The sequence below is a fragment of the Periophthalmus magnuspinnatus genome, chromosome 23 (assembly GCF_009829125.3).
Source record: "Periophthalmus magnuspinnatus isolate fPerMag1 chromosome 23, fPerMag1.2.pri, whole genome shotgun sequence".
Taxonomy (NCBI): domain Eukaryota; kingdom Metazoa; phylum Chordata; class Actinopteri; order Gobiiformes; family Gobiidae; genus Periophthalmus; species Periophthalmus magnuspinnatus.
The window spans coordinates 1,858,853-1,880,380 of record NC_047148.1 but is presented as its reverse complement, the minus strand read 5'-3'; the positions used below and the strand labels follow the sequence as shown (position 1 = coordinate 1,880,380).

Genomic DNA, 21,528 nt, shown 5'->3' with positions numbered 1-21,528 from the left:
AAACAAAGGCTACTGTACCAAATATTAACACTGATTTTTCTCAGGTGTTCAAATACTTATTTGAAGCAGTAACATACAAATAAATTATTTTTAAAAATCATACAATGTGATTTCCAGATTTTTTTTTAGATTATGTCTCTCACAGTGGACATGCACCTAAGATGAAAATTTCAAACCCCTCCATGATTTCTAAGTGGGAGAACTTGCAAAATCACAGGGTGTTCAAATACTTATTTGCCTCACTGTAACCTCCAAGGATCTAGCATCCACATACGCATTTTGCGTTGTCTAGGCCACAATACAATGTTTTTCTCTACAAAGTCCAGATGTCCACATATGAGGACATTATTCTGCCTTGGTTTAATAATTATCGTGATAATATTGTCAAACACGATTATTTTGGTCATAATAATTGTGAGTCTAAATTTTAATACCGTCCCATCCCTAGTGCCCTGTTTGTTTGTTAAAGATCCTATATTACACAATATTGTGAGCTTTAAGCCATGTCATAATGTTTGTCTGTGTAATACCTCAGTCATCCAGGTAATATCCATATAGGCATGCAAAATGGTTGTATGAATGAGGACATTTAGCTGCTCATCCAAACTGATTCTTCAATTCTGGTCAGATCCCTGGTGGACACTGTCTTACATCTATCAAATTATGACTCAGGCACAGTTCACACTTAGTGTAGCTCATTGTACCCAGCCTACAAACAGAAATTGTTAACAATAGGTGTGTTAGTTTCAGTGTAAGTAGACAAATATAAGGCAGTGTCCACCAGTGATCTGATCAGAAATCATGGATGAGCAGCAAAAAGTCTTCACTCCTACAACCTTTTTGACTAGTTGACAGATTTGGAAGAGTTGTGTTTTGTTTCATTAACACATATTTGAATAACAATTTATTATTAGTCTTTTTAAGTTAACAGCTACCTTTTATTTTTTGTTCAGTAGAGATTGGCAATTCCACAGCTGAAATTGCCAAAGTGGTTCTAATGAAGAACTATGGAGTTTAAAAACACAGTGGAGCACTTCCTGTATTACCACATGACATCACAAGATGGAACAGAGTGATTAGTTTGAGAGAAGAACTCTACCTAAATGTGCAAGGTGTGTGTGCTAAACGTGTGAATGAAACAAAACAGAACTCCTGGTATGTTTTTGATGAGACATTAAAGCAACAATTATAACATAGATCAGAAAATATCATAAAATGGGTGCTTTAAATGTATCAGTTCTGAAGATGGCTCACAGCCGAAATGTCAAAACAAGGTAACATCTCATAACTTACTGTTTTTAAAAGGAACCAAAGCTCCCTTTGAGTTTGCATTGAAATAAGGTCGTGGATAAGTTTGTTGCCATTTCAAATAAAAAAAATTTGGGTAGAAATTATTTATATCGGCCCAAACATATCAACAGAGCTTATTGGCCATTGGTTGCACTGGATTCTAAAGAATTCTAAACAATTGGCCTATTCCTTTCAGAAATTTTAGTATTGTGACAACACTTAATCATGGATTTTGACTGATTTTACTTTATTTATTTATTCATTTATTTGATTGGGACAGTGCATGTTAATGGACAGACATGATACAACATGGATTTAAACACACCGGATTATAGCCAAAGGCAAATTTCCTTATCTTACTAGCTAACACATAAAAATGTCTTTTAATTAATTTCCTGAATATGAACAGATTTGAATTTTTTGTGCTACATGGCACTACCACTAACCCTGTCATGATAACAAATTTTGAAGTACAATATATTGCTACAGGAATATATCATGATACACGATAATATAGAAACTACTGTATACCACTGAAACTATTTTAGACCGCTGATACAATACCCTTAAAACAGGATTATACCGGTAAACCATAAAAATGTGGCCAGCAATAAATAAATAGCACAATTAAACATATAGGTAAGTAGTTAGTTAATTATTCAAATGACTACAGCTCAGCTTCAACTTCAAATTTCTTCCTGCCAAGTCTGAACTCTGCTCCTACCCATATGCTTTTAAAGACAGAGGATTGGCTGTAGACCTCTCAATTCAAAACCTCATAACTGTGTTAAAAATTACTGAATCTCAATTTCTATTAATATTCATTGCACAGCCCTTACTATATGTCAGAAAATTACATTTTTCAGACTATAAGTCACTCCGGAGTATAGGTCGCACCAGCCAAAAAATGCATAATAAAGAAAAAAATGTCGCATTTTTTGGGAAAATTTATTTTACAAAATTCCAGACCAAGAACAGACATGTTATCATTAAAGGCAAGTTATAATAATAACAGGCTGAGTAGCAATACAGAATGCTAATGTACCACATTTATATTTATTCAGCTACGTGAAGCATGGTTAGCGAACTGAATACATGTCTGGTATGTTAATGTAAGATATTAACAGTTAATCAGATAACTAAAGCATAAAAAACAAGCTAACAACTTTACTCTCAAACTCACTCCAAATCACTAACTCCATTGAATTCATCCTCAGTGTCGCGTCTGAACAACTCCGCTAACTCTGGAGGTAGATGAAGTGCCGCTTCCTCTTCTGTGTGGCTGTCAGACTCAGCAGAATACGATTTTCTTTTGGGGGGCATTTTTGTTCAGTCTTTCTCAGATGTCTTTTAAGTTACCGTAATGTTGAAACGAAGATGTGAAATTATGTATTTGAATAATTTTACATATAAGTTGTATCTGAGTATAATGCGCACCGCTGGCCAAACTATGAAAAAAAGAGCCACTTATAGTCTGGAAAATATGGTAACCACCTTTCCAAAACAGTACATGCAGAGTACTGATTTAAAGAGTAGTTCTAATTGTTCCGTGGTCCAAATTTAGCCCGAAGTCCCCACAGCACTGACCTCTCAGCTGGGTTAGTCTCTGGCCATTCAGCAGCTTAGCATCAGTGACAAGGCGGAAAGGAGAGGGAGAGGGGAGATGGGAGGGAGAAGGGAAGGGGGGGGGGGGACCACTTAACGACAGAGATGGCACCAGACAATATTGGCACTCTAGACTGCTGCAGCTGAACGAGAGGAGGCAGCTGGAGGCAGCTGTGTTCTTGTGTAACAATTAAAACTGGCAGAGTTTCTTACATAATCTCTGCCATTAGAGAGATTAAAAGTGTAAATTCAAAAATAAATAAATATAAGTCATGTTATATACTTTTTGAAATGTCAATCACATGTAATGTAAAAAAACAAACAAACAAAAAAATAAAGTATGTCAGACCAAATGCAAAGTAAAGTTTTAAAGGTGTCACAATGTAACTTTTCTGGTGACATGCCATCAGCTTGTCTCCATGGAGATAGTTCTGTCTGGAATGTTCCACAATAAATTCCATTAAATGTATTTATATTGCATTTATTTCCTTGCTCATATTTATTGCTAAAAGCAAACAAAGAAAAACACGCATGGTTGTTATGGGCCGGGTCGCCTCTCCACAGATCTAAGCTGTAATTTGATCTGTCGGTATCACCTACTTGTCTCCATAGAAGTTGATATGTTTCAGCCATACTGTAGTGTGGATTATGCCAGGCAAAGCAATACCATCTCTATGGAGAGTATCTTTAAATTAGATGCTGAATAAAATATTTTTATAAACAACTTTATTTTCATTTTGGGCTCTGTAAGTGTAAATATGTAAAGCTAATAGAAGATTAAGATTACTTGAAAGCATTTTTGTTTTATTTCGTTTTATCCGTTTTAATCTGAAGTGAAGAATTCCGCCAAACTCAGTCCTGAATTTCCAGGTATGGTCAGAGGAGGATCAACAGAGTAACAACTATAGCAAGCAACTTAGACAATAGGTTGACACAAATTAAACAATACAGATTGGTGACTCAACATGACACATACCTCTGCACTGACTGCTGTTTGTGTTGCATTGGGTGTTATGCAACTAGTAAAATGCAGTGTATCATCAATGCTGGCTATTTTGCAAGCTTGCCTATGTTCTGTTCCATGTCATCCTATGGTAGACTGCGTGTGTATAGCAATCCATAGTACCATAGTTTAATATCTTGAAGTCCATCCACTTTAAATGTCTTAAACTGTCGTAAACTTCTTTGACATTTGCTTTTGGCATTACCAGCAACACTTTGAAACCAGTGATTAATTAATTCAAATGAAAATGCAATATCATGCAAATATACTGGTTTGCAGTAAAGCTAGCATAAATGGAAGCAATTCAGAAATGTCTGTAGGTTTTCAGGAAGGAGTTCTTCATATTTACAGAGTTACACAAAGTACCTAATGCGTTGATCTATAGGGCATAAAGTAAACACTGGGATATATGCAGCCACTTACACAGGCCCCCGTTGTACTGAGGTCAAGTATAGTTCAGTCAAAGTAGATATATTAATTAGTTAGGCCATAACATTTGACCCCAGTAATTTATGATTTGAAATACTGCACTGTGCGGTACATGGATGCAACTGTGCAGTTCTGTAACGCAATTACAGTGTGGCACAATTTTAAGTCTGCAGCCAACTGTATTCAAACAAACATCTGTGTACACAAATATCCATCCAACTTTATCCACAAGCAACACAATTAGCCACGATCAGCAGGCTAATTAGTGTAGCATTAGCATTACAGCATTAGTAAAATACGAGCTGGTGTGTACCTTTCACATTTGCGTTAGCTCCACTGTTACTGAAGACAAACTGGAGATGAAACGTGTTTAAATCTTCTTTCGTTCCTCTGCAGAGGTCCGTTTCGTAAAGCAGCGCAGACGTCGGTATAGTGCGTCACATTGAAGCCACAGTTGGTTTTCCAAAAGCTCAAAATCTATTTACATAAAGGAGAAAGTTACCCACAATCTTATCCAAAAGCGGGCAGGAGCTGCGCCGCAGTGTGCGCTGCGAACACACCGGAGAACAGACACCTCCCACAGGGTAAACAGCCAACTTCACTCGTTGGTGCAGAGACTCTGGTAGTTATTTCTGTCTGTCACTGTTGTCTGTGCAGCTCTGCAGACGAGACCAGAAACTGCGATCTCACTTTAAATATTATATCCACAAACGCACGGCTCGTGATTCGTGTCTGTTCGCGGTGCATGTCCCGTGTTCTTCTGTTATTCCCCGTGCTCACAGCGTCTGCTCTTGCTTCTCTCAGATCACTCTTCTGTGATGACTCGACAGCAACTGTGCTCAACATGCAGCAGCAAGCACCCGTGCGTAACCACACTGGCGCGGAAGTGACACACGTGCGCCTTCAAACAAAACGTCCAATCAAAATAGAATTGACAGAACATTTAAAATAAATCCGTGTAATCCTGCACAGGTAATGTATTACGTTAAGTCTACAGCCTACCCATTCCAAATGATCGCCCCATGGCTGACCAGATCCCTTAGATAATTCAAACGAATGTGATATGTTCATAGTATGTTTTGGTTCCAACTAGTGGCGATCACCTCAAATGTAAACTAACTAAAGAATATAGATAGTTGTGGCGTCTATGCGTATAATACTATTTACATTTTGCACTGCATTATTTTTTTTTTATATGGCACTGCCTTACACTATTACATTGGAACTAGCCCACGTTTGATAAGACGTGTTTTGTTTTATTTTTGCAGCTAAAAGCGGAAATACTTTTATTTTCTCATGTATTTGACTATTATGCCAGAGGCAAACTCCAGCTGAAACGCGAGACATTCGTGTAATTGATCACGCTCTAATGCACTCCGTGTATTTTATTATGCGTCGTTTGAGCTCTCTCACTCTGTTAGTCCGCTCTTCTTTTGATGTTTACATCACATCACCACTGCCATGAGATGAATTCTACAGAGACAAACATCAGGGTAGGGATTGGCATCCATTTTCATCAGTATGGAAGTACTGCCTTCACTTAGCTCAACTAAAAGTTCCATCCATCCATTCATTTTCTTCCGCTTATCCGGGGCCGGGTCGCGGGGCCAGCAGTCTAGGCCAGGACTCCCAGACTTCCCTCACCCTACACACGTCCTCCAGCTCTGGTGGGACCCCAAGGCGTTCCCAGACCAGCCGAGAGACATAGTCCGTCCAGTGTGTCCAGGGTCTTCCCCGGGGCCTCCTCCCAGTGGGACATGCCCAGAACATCTCCCTAGGAAGGCGTCCAGGAGGCAGAACAGAACAGATGCCCAAACCACCTCAGCTGGCTCCTTTCAATGTGAAGGAGCAGCAGCTTTACTCCGAGCCCCTCCCATGTGGTCAAGCTCCCCACCCTATCTCCAAGGGAGTGCCCAGCCACCCTGTGAAGGAAACCCCTTTCAGCCGTTTGTATCTGCAATGTTGTCCTTTCAGTCATTATCCAGAGCTCATGACCATAGGTGAGGGTAGGAACGTAGATTGACTGGTAAATCGAGAGCTTTGCCTTTCAGCTCAGTTTTAGCCCACCACCCACCCAAAGAGGGCAAGCCACCTTTTCCAGTCTGAAAACTGCTGCAGCATCTGCTGCAGGTCCTGGCTCATCAGCCATCAGGACAACATGATCTGCAAACAGCAGCGTTGAGATCCTGTGGGTCCCAAACCGGACCTCCTTCCGGCCCTTGGCTGTGCCTAACAACTTTTAACTTTTTTTCCAACCTGTATAGTGCTTATTTAAATCATGTGAAACCACCAACCTCAGATACTACTTCTTTTATTATACCACCTCTTATCTTATCACTGTCAAAAACACAAACCATATCTGTTTATTGCATTCAATTACTGCAATTGCAATTTCAGTAAGTATGAAAATTAAAGTGTTCTTATCCATTACTCAAAAAACTATAAAATATGTAACTCATAGACTTTACAGGTTCTGTTTCTAGAAAGTCTTATAGACATGATTGACAGGCATATTAACACTCCCCTCCCTTTGCTCTCCATGCTTAATCACTCTCCCTTCTGAGTGCTTTCAGAACACAATCATTGTGCATCCCGCTAATGAAACTGCTTTACACTTGACAAAACTGTACACAGGTTTATCAAGTAGCTGTGTACAGTTTTGGATCATGCTTTTGTTTATTTAAAATTGTCATGTGGGAGCATGGGCCATGTAGTCCTGTGGGCTGAGCATTGAACGGAATCTTCCTTAGATGAGGGAATAACTTTATAACATGGGAAAAGTAACAGCTGTTGATCCACAGATGTTGAACCTTATTCATTATTTGTATTCTTCAGTATTGTGATAGCAAATTAACACAACATATTGTAAGCCCCTTCAGCAACTGTGCATGACAAAATTGTATAGTTTCTCTTCACAGGATTGTATAAAATTGAGTCACAAATCTATGTTGCTTTTTTGTCCATCTGTCTTAAATGGCCTGTGCTGATATTTTTCCCATATGTTTGAGCAAAAGTCGTCTAGTTCCAGTGCACACGTACTTTATATTAAGCAGCTCTTGAGGCCAAAATATTTTTTTAAACATTTTTTTTTTTTTTTTTAATATGTTTAAAAATATATATTTTGTCTTCTTTTTATAACGTGTTTTCTTTTAATGAGCTTAATTGTTTATGATGATTTGACAGATCTGGCAGATGTATCAAACTGACCATTCCAGGGAATAACAGCTTATAAGAGACAGCACTCCACCTCTGACAAAGAGGGAAGTTCCACCATTGAAACATGTCAGGTAAATAGTCCATTTAACTTTTTACGGTATTTGTCTTATTAGAAAAAAGCACAAAGTTTGTTTTTATAAGTCCACTGCATGCTGACTACATCTAATTATAAAGGATATTATTGTCCAGTAATCAGGAAGTGTGTGTTAGCATGCTAGTGTTTTACATGATAGAAAACTCCTCTCTAGTCTCTGAGCTCTGATTGTGAAAAGTACTTAATAATTAGGCTGCTTGAAATGCATAAGGTAAGTGAAGAATAACTTTGGGCTACTGCAAACCATTTAAAATGAACTAGTTCTGTTTTTCACACTTTATAGGCTTTAAAAAAATTAGGTATGGTGCCTTTAACAGTGCATTGTCCCTTGTACACACCAAATCAAAATTGGGACTAAATTGGCACTAAACAGGGATTAGAACAGGACCAAACCAAGCCTACAACTTAACTAGACTCAAACTAGGACCAAACCAGAACCAGAAGTATGAACTTCCCACCAAATTTATTCAAATTTTTGTACTGACTTTTAAAATTTTATGAACATAGATAAACATTACATAAAAACGCAAAACATCAGCATGCACTAGCAAATTAAAAAAGAGGAAGCAAAAATATAAAACAAAAATAATTAGGCAGGAATTGGTTAGTCTAGAAAGCAGTGCACATTCCCTTCACATTAAATCCTGACACGCATTTCTAACCTGTTCCTTCAAGTTTTCTTAAATGAATTGAATGCAAGTCAAGTCCATGACAAAGAGCTGCTGTCATTCAATACAATTGGTGAAGCTACATAACCTAGAGTCACTGTCAGTGCAAAGATTAACCAGTTCACTGCAGAAGAAAGGTGAAAAGGCAGATGGGAAGAAGTCAAGCTTTCCTAGACTGTGCAGTTAAGTGCATATAACAGGTTAGACCAGGGGTGGGGAAACTTTTTGACACACGGGCCACAAAGGCTTTAAAAAATTTGACAGAGGGGCCGGGCCAGGATATATATATATATATATATATATATATATATATATATATATATATATATATATATATATATATATATATATATATATATATATATATATATATATATATATATATCCTGGCTCGGGTTCTTGGGTTATTGTGTCAGTGGCATAAATTAGTTCCAATATTATCATTTATCTTCTGTGTTTACTTCAGCAATATGTGAAGCCTTGTGGCCTTGTTAGATAGTGCAGTAACAATAGGAGGGCTTCAGGTAAAACTCTTCAAGAAATCTACACACACTGACCAACACATGCTGTTTCATTCACACCATCCACTGAAGCACAAACTCTGAGTTATCCGTACGCTACAACACAGAGCTCAAGTGGTGCCCACAAACACAGAGGGAAACGTGAAGGAGGAACAATATGTGGAGAAGGCCCTTTGTGGCTACCCAAAATGGGCCTGGAAAAGAGTATAAATTGTTCTCAGTGCTTAAAAATTATCTAAATGTTAAGGTCTTGGATTTCACATTGTGGAGCTCAACTCTGAAGCCAGTGGAGCCACTGTACTGCGACCACAGTTCTCTTGATGATGATATACATCTGTGTATAAGGCCACATGGTGGTATAAAAAAGTACTATGTGATTTAATGTTAATAATCACATTCTATTGTATAAATAAAGAGTGTTATTTTTTTTTTTATCATCGTGGTATCAGAATTGGCACTGAATATTCTTAAGTATTGAAATTGAGATTGAAATCTTGTTATCCTGACAACAATGCAAAATGTATTTGCTATATATACTAGCTATACAGAGCGTGTTCTTGTCATTAGCTAACAAGATAAAATAACTCAACTGGAAGAAAAAAGTGCATGTGAATAGGACTACCTGTTTGGTATTCAAAGACAACCAAAAAACATGCATTCAAACATGTTGGACGACATGCTGCACGTTATTACTGGAGTGGCTCACATCACTTTCATATCTTTTCAAATCTCTATTTTTTACATATAAGTCCTAACTGACATGTATTCTTGAGCAGAACCAAAAATGTAAATTAAAAAATGACAGACACAAATCAGATTCTCTTTCAGGTTACAGGGGGCAGGTGTGTTGTGACATAAGATTGTACATATGCAAATACTGTACCTACCAAATCAGCCCGTATGTTCATTGAGATGGAATATACTTTGTACATCTTCTTCCGCTTATCCGGGGCCGGGTCGTGGGGGCAGCAGTCTAAAAAGGGACTCCCAGACTTCCCTCACCCCGGACATGTCCTCCAGCTCCTCCAGTGGGATCCCAAGGCGTTCCCAGGCCAACCGAAAGACATAGTCCCTCCAGCGTGTCCTTGGTCTTCCCTGGGCCTCCTCCCAGTGGGACATGCCTAGCGAGGCGTCCGTGTGACCGAGCTCCCCACCCTATCCCTAAGGGTGCACCCGGCCACCCTACGGCGGAAATCCATTTCGGCCGCTTGTATCTTGATCTTGTTCGGTCATTACCCAGAGCTCATGACCATAGGTGAGGGTAGGAGCGTAGATTGACCGGTAAATCGAGAGCTTTGCCTTTTGACTCAGCTCCTTCTTTACCACAACGGACTGATAGAGCGACCACATCACTGCAGACGCTACACCGATCCGCCTGTCCATCTCACACTCCATCCTTCCCTCACTCGCGAACAAGACCCCGAGATACTTGAACTCCTCCACTTTAGGCAGAGACTCACCACCTACCCGGAGAGGGCAAACCACCTTTTTCCGGTCAAGAACCATGGCGCCGGATTTGGAGGAGCTGATTCTCATCCCAGCTGCTTCACACTCAACAGCAACCTGCTCCAGTGCCTGTTGCAGGTCCTGGCTCGATGAAGCCATCAGGACAACATCATCTGCAAACAGCAGAGATGAAATCCTATGGTTCCCAAACCAGACCCCCTCCGGCCCCTGGCTGCGCCTAGAAATTCTGTCCATAAATATAATGAACAGAACCAGTGACAAAGGGCATCCCTGGCGGAGTCCAACATGCACAGAGAACAGGTCTGACTTACTGCCGGCAATGCGAACACAGCTCCTGCTCCGGTCATACAGGGACTGGACAGGCCTTAGCAAAGAGCCCCGGACCCCATACTCCTGGAGCACTCCCCAAAGGACACCACGAGGGACACGGTCGAATGCCGTCTCCAGATCCACAAAACACATGTGAACTGGTTGGGCAACTTCAGCCAGGGTGATGGACGAGTCCGCCTCTGGGTCCCCAGTGTCTGCTTCTTTTTCGGAAGACTTGACGGTGGGATTGAGGAAATCCTCAAAGTATTCCTTCCACCACCCGACAACATCCCCAATCGAGGTCAGCAGCTCTCCACTCGCAATGTAAACAGTGTTGATGAAGCACTGCTTCCCCCTCCTAAGTCGTCGGACAGTTTGCCAGCCTCTCTTTGAGGCTGTCCAATAGTCCTCCTCCATGGCCTCCCCAAACTCCTCCCAACCGCGAGATTTTGCCCCTGTGACCGCATGAGCCGCAGCACACTTGGCCGGTACTCATCAGCTGCCTCAGGAGTCCCACGAGCCAACAAAGCTCAGTAGGACTCCTTCAGCCTGACAGCATCCCTTACTTCTGGTGCCCAACACCGGGTTCAGGGATTGCCACCACGACAAGCACCACAGACCTTACGACCACAGCTACAAGCAGCCACATCGACAATAGAGGTGGAGAACATGGCCCACTCGGAGTCCATGTCCCCAGCCTCTCCCGGGCTCAGGGAGAAGTTCTCCCGGAGGTATGAGTTGAAGACCCCTCTGACAGAGGGCTCCGCCAGACGTTCCCAGCAGACCATCATGATGCGCTTGGGCCTGCCTGGTCCTGGGCTTCGTCCTCCGCCAACAGATCCAACTCACCACCAGGTGGTGATCGGTTGACAGCTCAGCCCCTCTCTTCACCTGAGTGTCCAAGACAAGCGGTCGGAGATCAGATGACACGACAACAAAGTCGATCATCGACCTCTGACCTAGGGTGTCCTGGTGCCATGTGCACTGATGGACACCCTTGCGCTCGAACATGGTGTTTGTTATGGACAAACTGTGACAAGCACAGAAGTCCAATACCAAAACACCACTCGGGTTCAGATCAGGGAGGCCATTCCTCCCGATCATGCCCCTCCAAGTGTCACTGTCATTCCCCACATGGGCATTGAAGTCCCCCAGGAGAACAATGGACTCCCCGGTTGGTGCACTGTCTAGTATCCCTCCCAGGCCAAGAAGGCCGAGTACTCTGCACTGCTGTTTGGCCCGTAGGCCGACACAACAGTGAGAGATCTATCCCCCGACCCGAAGGCTTACGCGCCCATCATTCGTCATTGTCCCCACGGTGACGTTGGGAAAGTCGAGAGCTTTCAAAAAAATGTATAATATGTCTTTCTAATGTTATCGGATATATTGTTTTAGCTAAAAATATTATTATTATTTTTTTTTTCTTTTAGGCCCGAGCCCATATATTGGGTCTATTGCTTTGGGAATTTTTTGAATTTTCACATGTCAAAATTTGCTCCCGTTTGTGCATATGAAGTCCGATTTTGCTCAAATTCGAATCACTTATAAAACTTTTTGGCCTAAAGCTACTCATTATGAAAGAAACTAGATTGACACTATAGCGCCCCCTAGAGAATATCTAATATATTTGTATGGAGGGCCGAAAATTTAGTTTTCTGAAATGTTACCAAATTTGACACAAAACTTCATTGGGTCATCCCAATTAATAAAGTCAATGAGACCTATGTCGTTTTATGCACCGTGTTGCCATGGTGATGCGCCAAACTGCCAATGTTATCCTAATGGGAAACCTCCCAATATTTCCCATTCATGAAAAATATATTAGTTTCATGGAATAATGTCAAATTTGGCACAATGACTCTTCATGTCATCATGATCAAAAAAGTCAATTGGACCCATGTCATATTTTTCACTGTGTTGCCATGGCAATGCGCAAAACAGCCCATTTTATCCTAATGGGAAAATTTCCAAATTTTCATACATTTCAAAGTCTTATAACGACTTATCACCTTCAATGAAGAACATAAAATTTGGCACAGTGACTCTTCAGGTCGTCCCCATCAAAACACAGGGAGTGCCGGGTTGGCCAAGTGTGAAGCACGGCCCGCGAGGGCCGTTCGATGCCACTTGCGGCTTTAATTGGCCCTTGGGGGCCATTGTTCTTCCTCGGGGTGCCCAAAATTTAGGTCTGCCGAAACTTTTTTTTTTTTTAAATGTTTTGCATCATTGGGCTTAAAAAAATGGTGCGACAGCGCCCTCTGCAAAAGTCAAAATACATTGCGTCAAAGGGAGACGTCCCGACGTCAACTTTGCCGTAGAGCTACGAAATTCAGTACATGCATTCTTCACATTATGCCAAACAAAAAATATTATTATGGCCATGGCCCCTGACAAACCGTAAGTCAGCCATCTTGGATTGAAAATTCCAAAATGCAAAGTCATCATTTTTGCTGACGTCGCATTTAAATCAACTTCTCTGAAGGGGCTTCAACTGCAGGGCTGAAAATCACTGTACATCATCTAGACAAGTGGGGCATCAAAAGTTATCCAATTTGTGATGATGCCTATCATGGTTTCCGTGCAGCGAAGCTGCAGAATTCCATGGGAATTTTAGCAATTTTCAATTTTCAAAATTTGCTCCCATTTGCGCATACAAAGTCCGATTTGGCTGAAATTCCAATCAGTTGTAAAACATTCCTGCCTAATTCTAGTGTTTGTGACATAAATACATTTGGCGCTACAGCACCCCCTACAGAATAACAAATAATAATAACAATTTGTATGGAAGGCTGAAAATTTAGTTTTCCAAAATGTAATCAAATTTGACATAAAATTCCCTTGGGTCATCCCAATCAATAAAGTCAATCAGACCCATGTGTTTTTTTGCACCATGTTGCCATGGCGATGCGCCAAACTGCCAATGTTATCCTAATGGGAAACCTCACAATTGTTCTCATTCATGGTAACAATATTAGTTTCATGGAATATTGTGAAATTTGGCACCATGACTCTTCATGTCATCCTGATCAAAAAAGTCAATCAAACCCATGTCGTATTTTTTACTGGGTTGCCTCGGCGATGCGCAAAACAGCCCATGTTATCTTAATGGGAAAATTTCAAAATTTTCGTACATTTCAGAGTTTTATAATGACTTATTACTGTCAATGATGAACATAAAATTTGGCACAGTGATTCTTCAGGTCGTCCCCGTCAAAAAAGTCTTTGGGGCCAAGTTTGTATTTTGCTCGCCGTTGCCATGGCGATGCTTGGAAAAACCTATGTTTTTGAATTTTGTGCATCAACACTTCCAATGTCTTTTAACTTGTTTGGTGCCAAATGTAGCACAAAGCCGCAATAAAACAGAGGGAAGTGGCACGTTAATGCCATCCACAGGGAGTGTTGGGTCGGTCGAATGTGAAGCACGACCCATGAGGGCCGTTCGATGCCGCTTGCGGCTTTTTTTTTTGTTTTGTTTTGTTTTTTTGAACATGCAGAAAACATAGGCATCAGATCAAATGAATGAAGACAATAATCTAATGCAATAATCGCAAATGGCACCTACACAAAACTACCTAATGTTTAGAATGTAATTCACATTTCAACATCTGCTTCACCTTTTTTTAGATCGAGCACTGGAAAAATCTTGCCCAATAGTTTGAGCCATGTTGTCTCTCCAGGCCAATATGTGTGCACATACAGGGAAAAAAAAGCCCTCATCTGATGCTGAGCTGAGGACCGTGTTTGTAGGTTATGATCACACTGCAAAAAAAACGAATGACTGCAACACTAACTTGCACGGCACATATTTTGTCTAAAATTTGGCTGTAACTTTATCATTTTATAAGTTATTTAATATCTTAATATTTTAAAGAAGAAGAAAGAAACAAGAATTTTGATTAATAGATTCAAGCCACTTTCAATTCCCACCCAAAAAAAAGAATAATTGTCTTCTACTGAATTACATATATAATAGTTTTCAATTGAATGGTTTCATATTAACAGAATACAACAATTGTGACATGGTTGTTTGCAGTCAACAATAAATTCAAATAGAAAAGATACTATTAATTTTAAACCAATATTGCATTTTGAGTTATGCAGATGTCCCATTCAAAATATGTAATATTTTCTTTTAAATTGTTAATTCTTATGGCAACAGTCAGTTTTTCCTCATTCTAAAACCCATGTATCCTTTTTTTTTTGCAGTGCACTTGTGTGAGAGAGTATGATAGCAGAGACAGCAGAGATGTGAGGGCAGTGCCTGGTACAGCTCAGCTCAAACCTCTCTTTGTAACAGGACTCCAGTCTGAGATCCACATCAACATGCATTTCATTGTTACTCACAAAGCAATGAGTCATGTGTATTTTGGAACATTACTTTCTCTCTAGTCTGTAACTCCATATTTCTTACCCATTTTTAAACAAGACATAATGTACATATTTTAATAACCTTTATCGTTCTACTTAGATACCATTGTTTTTGTATACATAGGTTTTGCTTAGCCATCAGAGTTTGGTGCAGCCCAAAAGATTGGTTAAATATAATAACTTAATTTGCCCAGCATCTGTTTTGAAGTACAACCCCAATTCCAATGAAGTTGGGCGCTGTGTAACACAGAATACAATGATTTGCAAATACTTTTCAACCTATATTGAATTGAATAAACTACAAAGACATGATATTTAATGTTCAAACTGATGAACTTTATTGTTTTTATGCAAATATTCATGCATTTTCAATTTGATGTCTGCAACACGTTCCAATAAAGCTGGGACGGGGCATGTTTACCACTGTGTTACATCACCTTTACTTTTAACAACAATCATTAAACGTTTGGGAGCTGAGGACACTAATTGTTGAAGTTTTGCAGGAGGAATCCTTTCCCATTCTTGCTGAATGTACATCTTCAGTTGCACAGCAGTCTCTGTGGTCTCCATTGTAGTATTTTGTGCTTCATAATGCCCCACACATTTTCTATGAGAGACAGGTCTGGACTGTAGGCAGGCCAGTCTAGTACTCGCACTCTTTTGCTACAAAGCCACACTGTTGTAACACGTGCAGAATGTGGCTTGGCATTGTCTTAATGAAATAAGCAGGGACGTCCCTGAGAAAGACGTTGCTTGGATTGCCATCCAAGCAACGTGTACCTTTCAGCATTAATGGTGCCTTCACAGATGTGCAAGTTACCCATGTCATGGGCACTAAAATACCCCTATACCATCACAAATGCTGGCTTTTCAGCGTTACACTGATGACGGTCCAGACGGTCCTTTTTTCCGCTTTGACCCGCAGGACATGACGTCTATGATTTCCAAAAATAATCTGAAATGTGGACTCGTCAGACTACAGCACACTTTTCAACTCTGTGTTAGTCCATCTCAGGTGAGCTTGGGCCCAGAAAAGCCAGCAGCATTTCTGGTTGTTGTTGATATATGGATTTCTCTTTGCATGGTACAGTTTTAACTTGGACTTGGAGATGTAGTGGTGAACTGTGTTGACTGACAATGGTGTCCTGAAGTGTTCCTGAGCCCATGTGGTAATATCCTTAAAACATTCATGTCTGTTTTTAATACAGTACCACCTGAAGGATCGAAAGTCACAGCCATTCAATGTTGGTTTTCGGCCTTGCTGCTTATGTGCAGAGATTTTTCAAGATTCTCTAATCTTTTGATGATATTATGGACTGTAGATGATAAAATCCCTAAATTCCTTGCAACTGTACATTGAGAAACGTTGTTCTTAGTTGGACTATTTGCTCACGCAGTTGTTCACAAAGTGGTGAACCTCGCCCCAACCTTGCTTGTGAATGACTCAGCCCTTCGGGGATGCTCCTTTTATACCCAATCATTCACCTGTTTCACTCACCTGTTTCTAATTAACCTGTTCACCTGTGGAATGTTCCAAACAGGTGTATTTTAAGCATTCCTCAACTTTCTCATTCTTTTATTGCCCCTGTCCCACGTTTATTGGAATGTGTTGCAGGCATCAAATTGAAAATGAGTGAATATTTGCATAAAAACGATAAAGTTTTCAAATCAATTTGAACATGAAATATCATGTCTTTGTAGTTTATTCTGTTCAATATCGGTTGAAAAGGATTTGCAAATCATTGTATTCTGTATTTTTTTTTAGGTTTTACACAGTGTCCCAACACAACTGCAGTTCCTTAAAGGTAAAACGATTTAGATCAATACATTATCACATTTCAACTTATATATATCTTCATAACACAAAGGCATAACACTACTTGACCAAGTTACAGGTCAGCTCTGTGGAGAGGCAGCCCCACTCAGAGTAAAAAAAACCCCAAAAAACATGTTATTTAGGTATGTTATTTAATTTATGCCAACTTTTGTTACACTCTTAATCAAATCTCAGCAAAGGCACACTTTGTATCCAATGTTCTCTCAGCATCTGTGAAATATAATGTGCTGTACGTATGGCTATTATTAAGTGTATTTGAGCAGTGAGGCTGGTGCAATAACTTGGACACTTTATGGCTGTGTAGTGGACAAAATGGACAAGTAATAATGGACTTTTTATTCATCTTCTTCTTTTTGATGCGCTCTGACTGTTATCTCTGGGTGAATGCAGTGTAACTGTGTTTTAAGATGCAGACAGTAAGCCCAATACAAATTTCCCCTTGGGGATAATAAAGTATATCTTAATATTAATTTTGTTAGCAATAAAAACACCTGTAACTGGATAAAATGCACTTTAAGGCAAGGCAATTTTTGTATTTTCTCAGTGTTTGTATAGCACAATTGGTACACAAAGTAATTCAAAGTGCTTTACCAAATAAGAAAGGCATTAAATCACAATACAAACCAATCATATATTAATACTCATCATAATATTAACATTAAAAGTGCAGAGTCCAAAGCCTTTCAGTCATATGCACAGCTAAACAGAAATCTTTTGAGACTGCATTTAAACATTGTCAAAGTAGTGGCCTGATTCCCCATGTTTAGTCCTGACTCTGGGCACCAGCAGGAGGCCGGTCCCTGAAGTCCTCAGAGGGCGAGATGGTTCATAGGGCACTAACATGTGAGAAATGTGAGTACTTTGGTGCTAGGCCATGGAGAGACTTGTACACAGCGGCTTGTACGCAGGACTGCTTTAAAATCTATTCTCTGAAACATAGGAAGCCAGTGCAGAGACCTGCGCACAGGACTTATGTGCTCACATTTCCTGGTTCTAGTCAGGACCCGAGCAGCAGCATTCTGGATGTATTACAGCTGTTTTGCCACTTGTTTGGAGAGGCCAGTGACCAAGGTTTTATCTTTTATGTTATACTGTGGAACATTGCTGGCAAAACAATAACTTTCTATTTTGAATGCAATTTCTAGATTTTGATTGAAACAGTAGATGTATGCTTACAGAATATTATTATGTGTCTGATTGATGTGATAGTGGAGATATGAGCTCCATCGACAAACACCGACATTAGATCAGCTGTCATTTGGTATGAGTTATTATTAGTTACCTGCTTTCAATGTAACATGCCCTATTCACTACTATGCCTGTAGGCCAACCCATAGAGTTTGAAGTAGTGCCAATGCAAAGTCACACCAATACATAATTAGAGTTACTCATGTGCTGGGAAGATATTGATTGTGTAAATAAAACGTGTTGCTCAATGTTCCGGAGCAACAAAGAAAAGATTTATGGTTTAAACTGAAGTTATGCAGTTAACTTAATTATGCATTCCGAGCACCCTAATTATTCACCACAATGAGTTTATAAGCACTTCACAACTCTTGGAGCAAAGAGCAGAGTTTGGCAGTCATGGTAACGCTAATAAGAAATAAGATGTGAACACACATTTCCTGATTATTATACCATAAAATGCTTTCTAATTAGATGTAGACAGCACACAGCAGACTTACTTTGACCCTAAGAGCTGCTTATACAATATATCATACTGGGGATAAGACAAATTTTGCTCAAATACATGGGGGGAAAATGGGTGCAGGGCCTATAAATCTAACCTATTGTGCAATTTGCCATTTAAAATGTCCAAAGTATAATAATAATTAAATATGCAAGCATTGATAAAGGGCCCTCGCAAGCCTGAAGACCATGAAAGGGCACGCTACAGCGAGAGAGCTGCATATCAACCTTAGCTTGACATGTGATTCAATATTTCTAGTGGCATGTTTGAGATAAATGTTTACGGCCCATTGTAAATTTGCAGGGGGTACTAGAGACCCATTTTTAAAGATAGAATTTTAATCCACACATCATTTTGTCCAGCTTATTAAAATACTCGCACTCCACATTGGGTTTGTCTAATTCCAATGATGTTTGCAAACGTTACAGGAATTTTTCAGCCCCATTTTAATTTTGCAGGCGGTGCTAGAGAGACATTATTAAAGATACAAGTTTAATTCACACATCATTATATCCATTTCATTAAAATACACAAACTCTAACTTGGACTTGTCCAGATCTGACAATTTTTGCAAGAATTCTATGGATTTTTAAGCTTTCAAAATTGCTGCCTCATTAAGAGCTTGTAATGATCATACCCTGAGTCGTATCTCAATTATTTTAACAGCTTTTGACCCCAGATATGTCCTGATGATTTGACAGTCTCAGTTTGGAGACCGTCGGACCAAAACCCTAGGACAATATTTGCATATCATTGTGTTGAGTTCAAAAGTGTGCATGAACGCTGTATTGGCAAAAACTGTGTGAAAGAATTTTTTAAATTGTTTTTATTTAAATAAAATTTGACATTCTGTTGAAAATTGACCCTGACCATGGCCAAAGACATATTTAAAATGTAATTGATCATCTTTAATTGCAGCCTAGACCCGGTTTAGGACAAAAGCAATGGGTGGAAAAAAAAAATTCCATTATTATTACTAGGCCCGAGCCTGGGACAAAGATCTGACAAGGGACTCATTAAAACCGCATCTAGAGCCGGAAAATGGAAAAAAAAAATCAAATAGTAAACACGCCCCGACATGCCAGTGAGTGGTATCAAAAATTAGAACTCGATGAGCTCTAATTGTCACTGAAGACCCTGAGAAAAGATAACAAAAGATGACTTAGTAGTGCCACCTCAAACTTTAATTTTCATTGGGCCAATGGGAGCACGGCTCGAAAAAAAGTCAACGTAAAAATCTGAAACTCACATAAAAAAATAGAACAAGTCAGGAAGTGACAAAAATAATATTATGGCCCCGCCTTAAAATGTACAGGAAGTTGGCCATATTGGATCAAACCCCGAAATTACAAAAGCTCACACCCTCACATTTAGGACAGTTTTCATCAAAATTACTTCAAATTTGGCCAAATCCCACTAAACCCATGTGTGATTAAAGATTATCAATTACATTTTGAATATGGCTTTGGGTGTGGTCATGGTTAATTTTCAACAAAATCGCAATTTTTGAAATATTTCAATAAAATATTTCTCTTTCACACATTTTTTTTTTGGGAAAACGCTAATACCACGTTTATGCACATTTGTGAGCTGAACGCAATAATATGCAAATTGTGGCACTATTTCACAAAATGGCTCTCTAGCGCCCTCTTCAAATTTCATTTTCAAAAATTCGTAGAAGACAATCTATTTGTTGTGGACTTATGAAAAAATTCACAGGGTTGTTATTTGTGATGGGGCACAATGTGAGAAAGTCACATGACTGTAGCTGTTATGGCTTAGGAGAAAAATAATGGGTGGAAAAAAAATGTCCATTATTAGGCCCGAGCCTGGGACAATGTCCCGGTGAGGGACTCATTAAAACCGCATCCGGAACATGGAAAATGGCAAAAATCAAGTAGTAAACACGCCCCGACATGGCAGTGAGTGGTGTCAAAAATTAGAACTCCGCGAGCTCCAACTGTCACAAAAGACCCCGAGAAAAAATAACAAAAGACGACTCGATAGTGCCACCTTAAACTTTGATTTTCATGGGGCCAATGGGAGCCTTACATGTAAAAAAGTCAACGTAAAAATGTGACACTCACATCAAAAAATAGAACATGTCAGGACATGACAAAAATTATATTATGGCCCCGCCCAAAAACGTACAGGAAGTCGGCCATATTGGATCAAACCTTGAAATGACAAAAATGCACACCCTCGCATTCAGGACATCTCCTCACACAGTTTTTATCACATCCATCCATCCATTTTCTTCCGCTTATCCGGGGCCGGGTCGCGGGGGCAGCAGTCTAAGCAGGGACTCTCAGACTTCCCTCACCCCGGACACATCCTTCAGCTCCTCCGGTGGGACCCCAAGGCGTTGCCAGGCCAGCCGAGAGATATAGTCCCTCCAGCGTGTCCTGGGTCTTCCCCGGGGCCTCCTCCCGGTGGAACATGCCCAGAACACCTCCCTAGGGAGGCGTCCAGGAGGCATCCTGAGCAGATGCCCGAGCCACCTCAACTGGTTCCTCTCAACGTGTAGGAGCAGCGGCTCTACTCCGAGCTCCTCCCGTGTGACCGAGCTCCTCACCCTATCCCTAAGGGTGCGCCCGGCCACTCTGCGGAGGAAACCCATTTCAGCCGCTTGTATCCGCGACCTTGTCCTTTCGGTCATTACCCAGAGCTCATGACATAGGTGAGGGTAAGAACGTAGATTGATCGGTAAATCGAGAGCTTCGCCTTTGGGCTCAGCTCCTTCTTCACCACAACGGACTGATACAGCGACCGCATCACTGCAGACGCTGCACCGATCTGCCTGTCAATCTCTCGCTCCATCCTTCCCTCACTCGTGAACAAGACCCCGAGATACTTGAACTCCTCCACTTGAGGCAGAGACTCACCACCCACCCGGAGAGGGCAAACCACCTTTTTCCGGTTGAGAAGCATGGCCTCGGATTTGGAGGAGCTGATTCTCATCCCAGCTGCTTCACACTCGGCTGCAAACCGCCCCAGTGCCTGTTGCAGGTCCTGGCTCGAAGAAGCCATC

The 21,528-nt window shown here is 40.4% G+C and overlaps 1 protein-coding gene across 3 annotated transcripts in view; it reads right to left on the bottom strand.

The window, feature by feature from the left end:
• wnk1b (WNK lysine deficient protein kinase 1b) overlaps positions 1-5,147 on the bottom strand; it is a 172,235-nt gene extending 167,088 nt beyond the window's left edge. For all 3 annotated transcript variants that reach the window (XM_055231800.1, XM_055231801.1, XM_055231802.1), the window contains exon 1: positions 4,641-5,147. The gene's annotated coding sequence lies outside the window, so the exon portion shown is untranslated. The remainder of the gene's footprint in view (positions 1-4,640) is intronic.
• Positions 5,148-21,528: the final 16,381 nt, after the last annotated feature.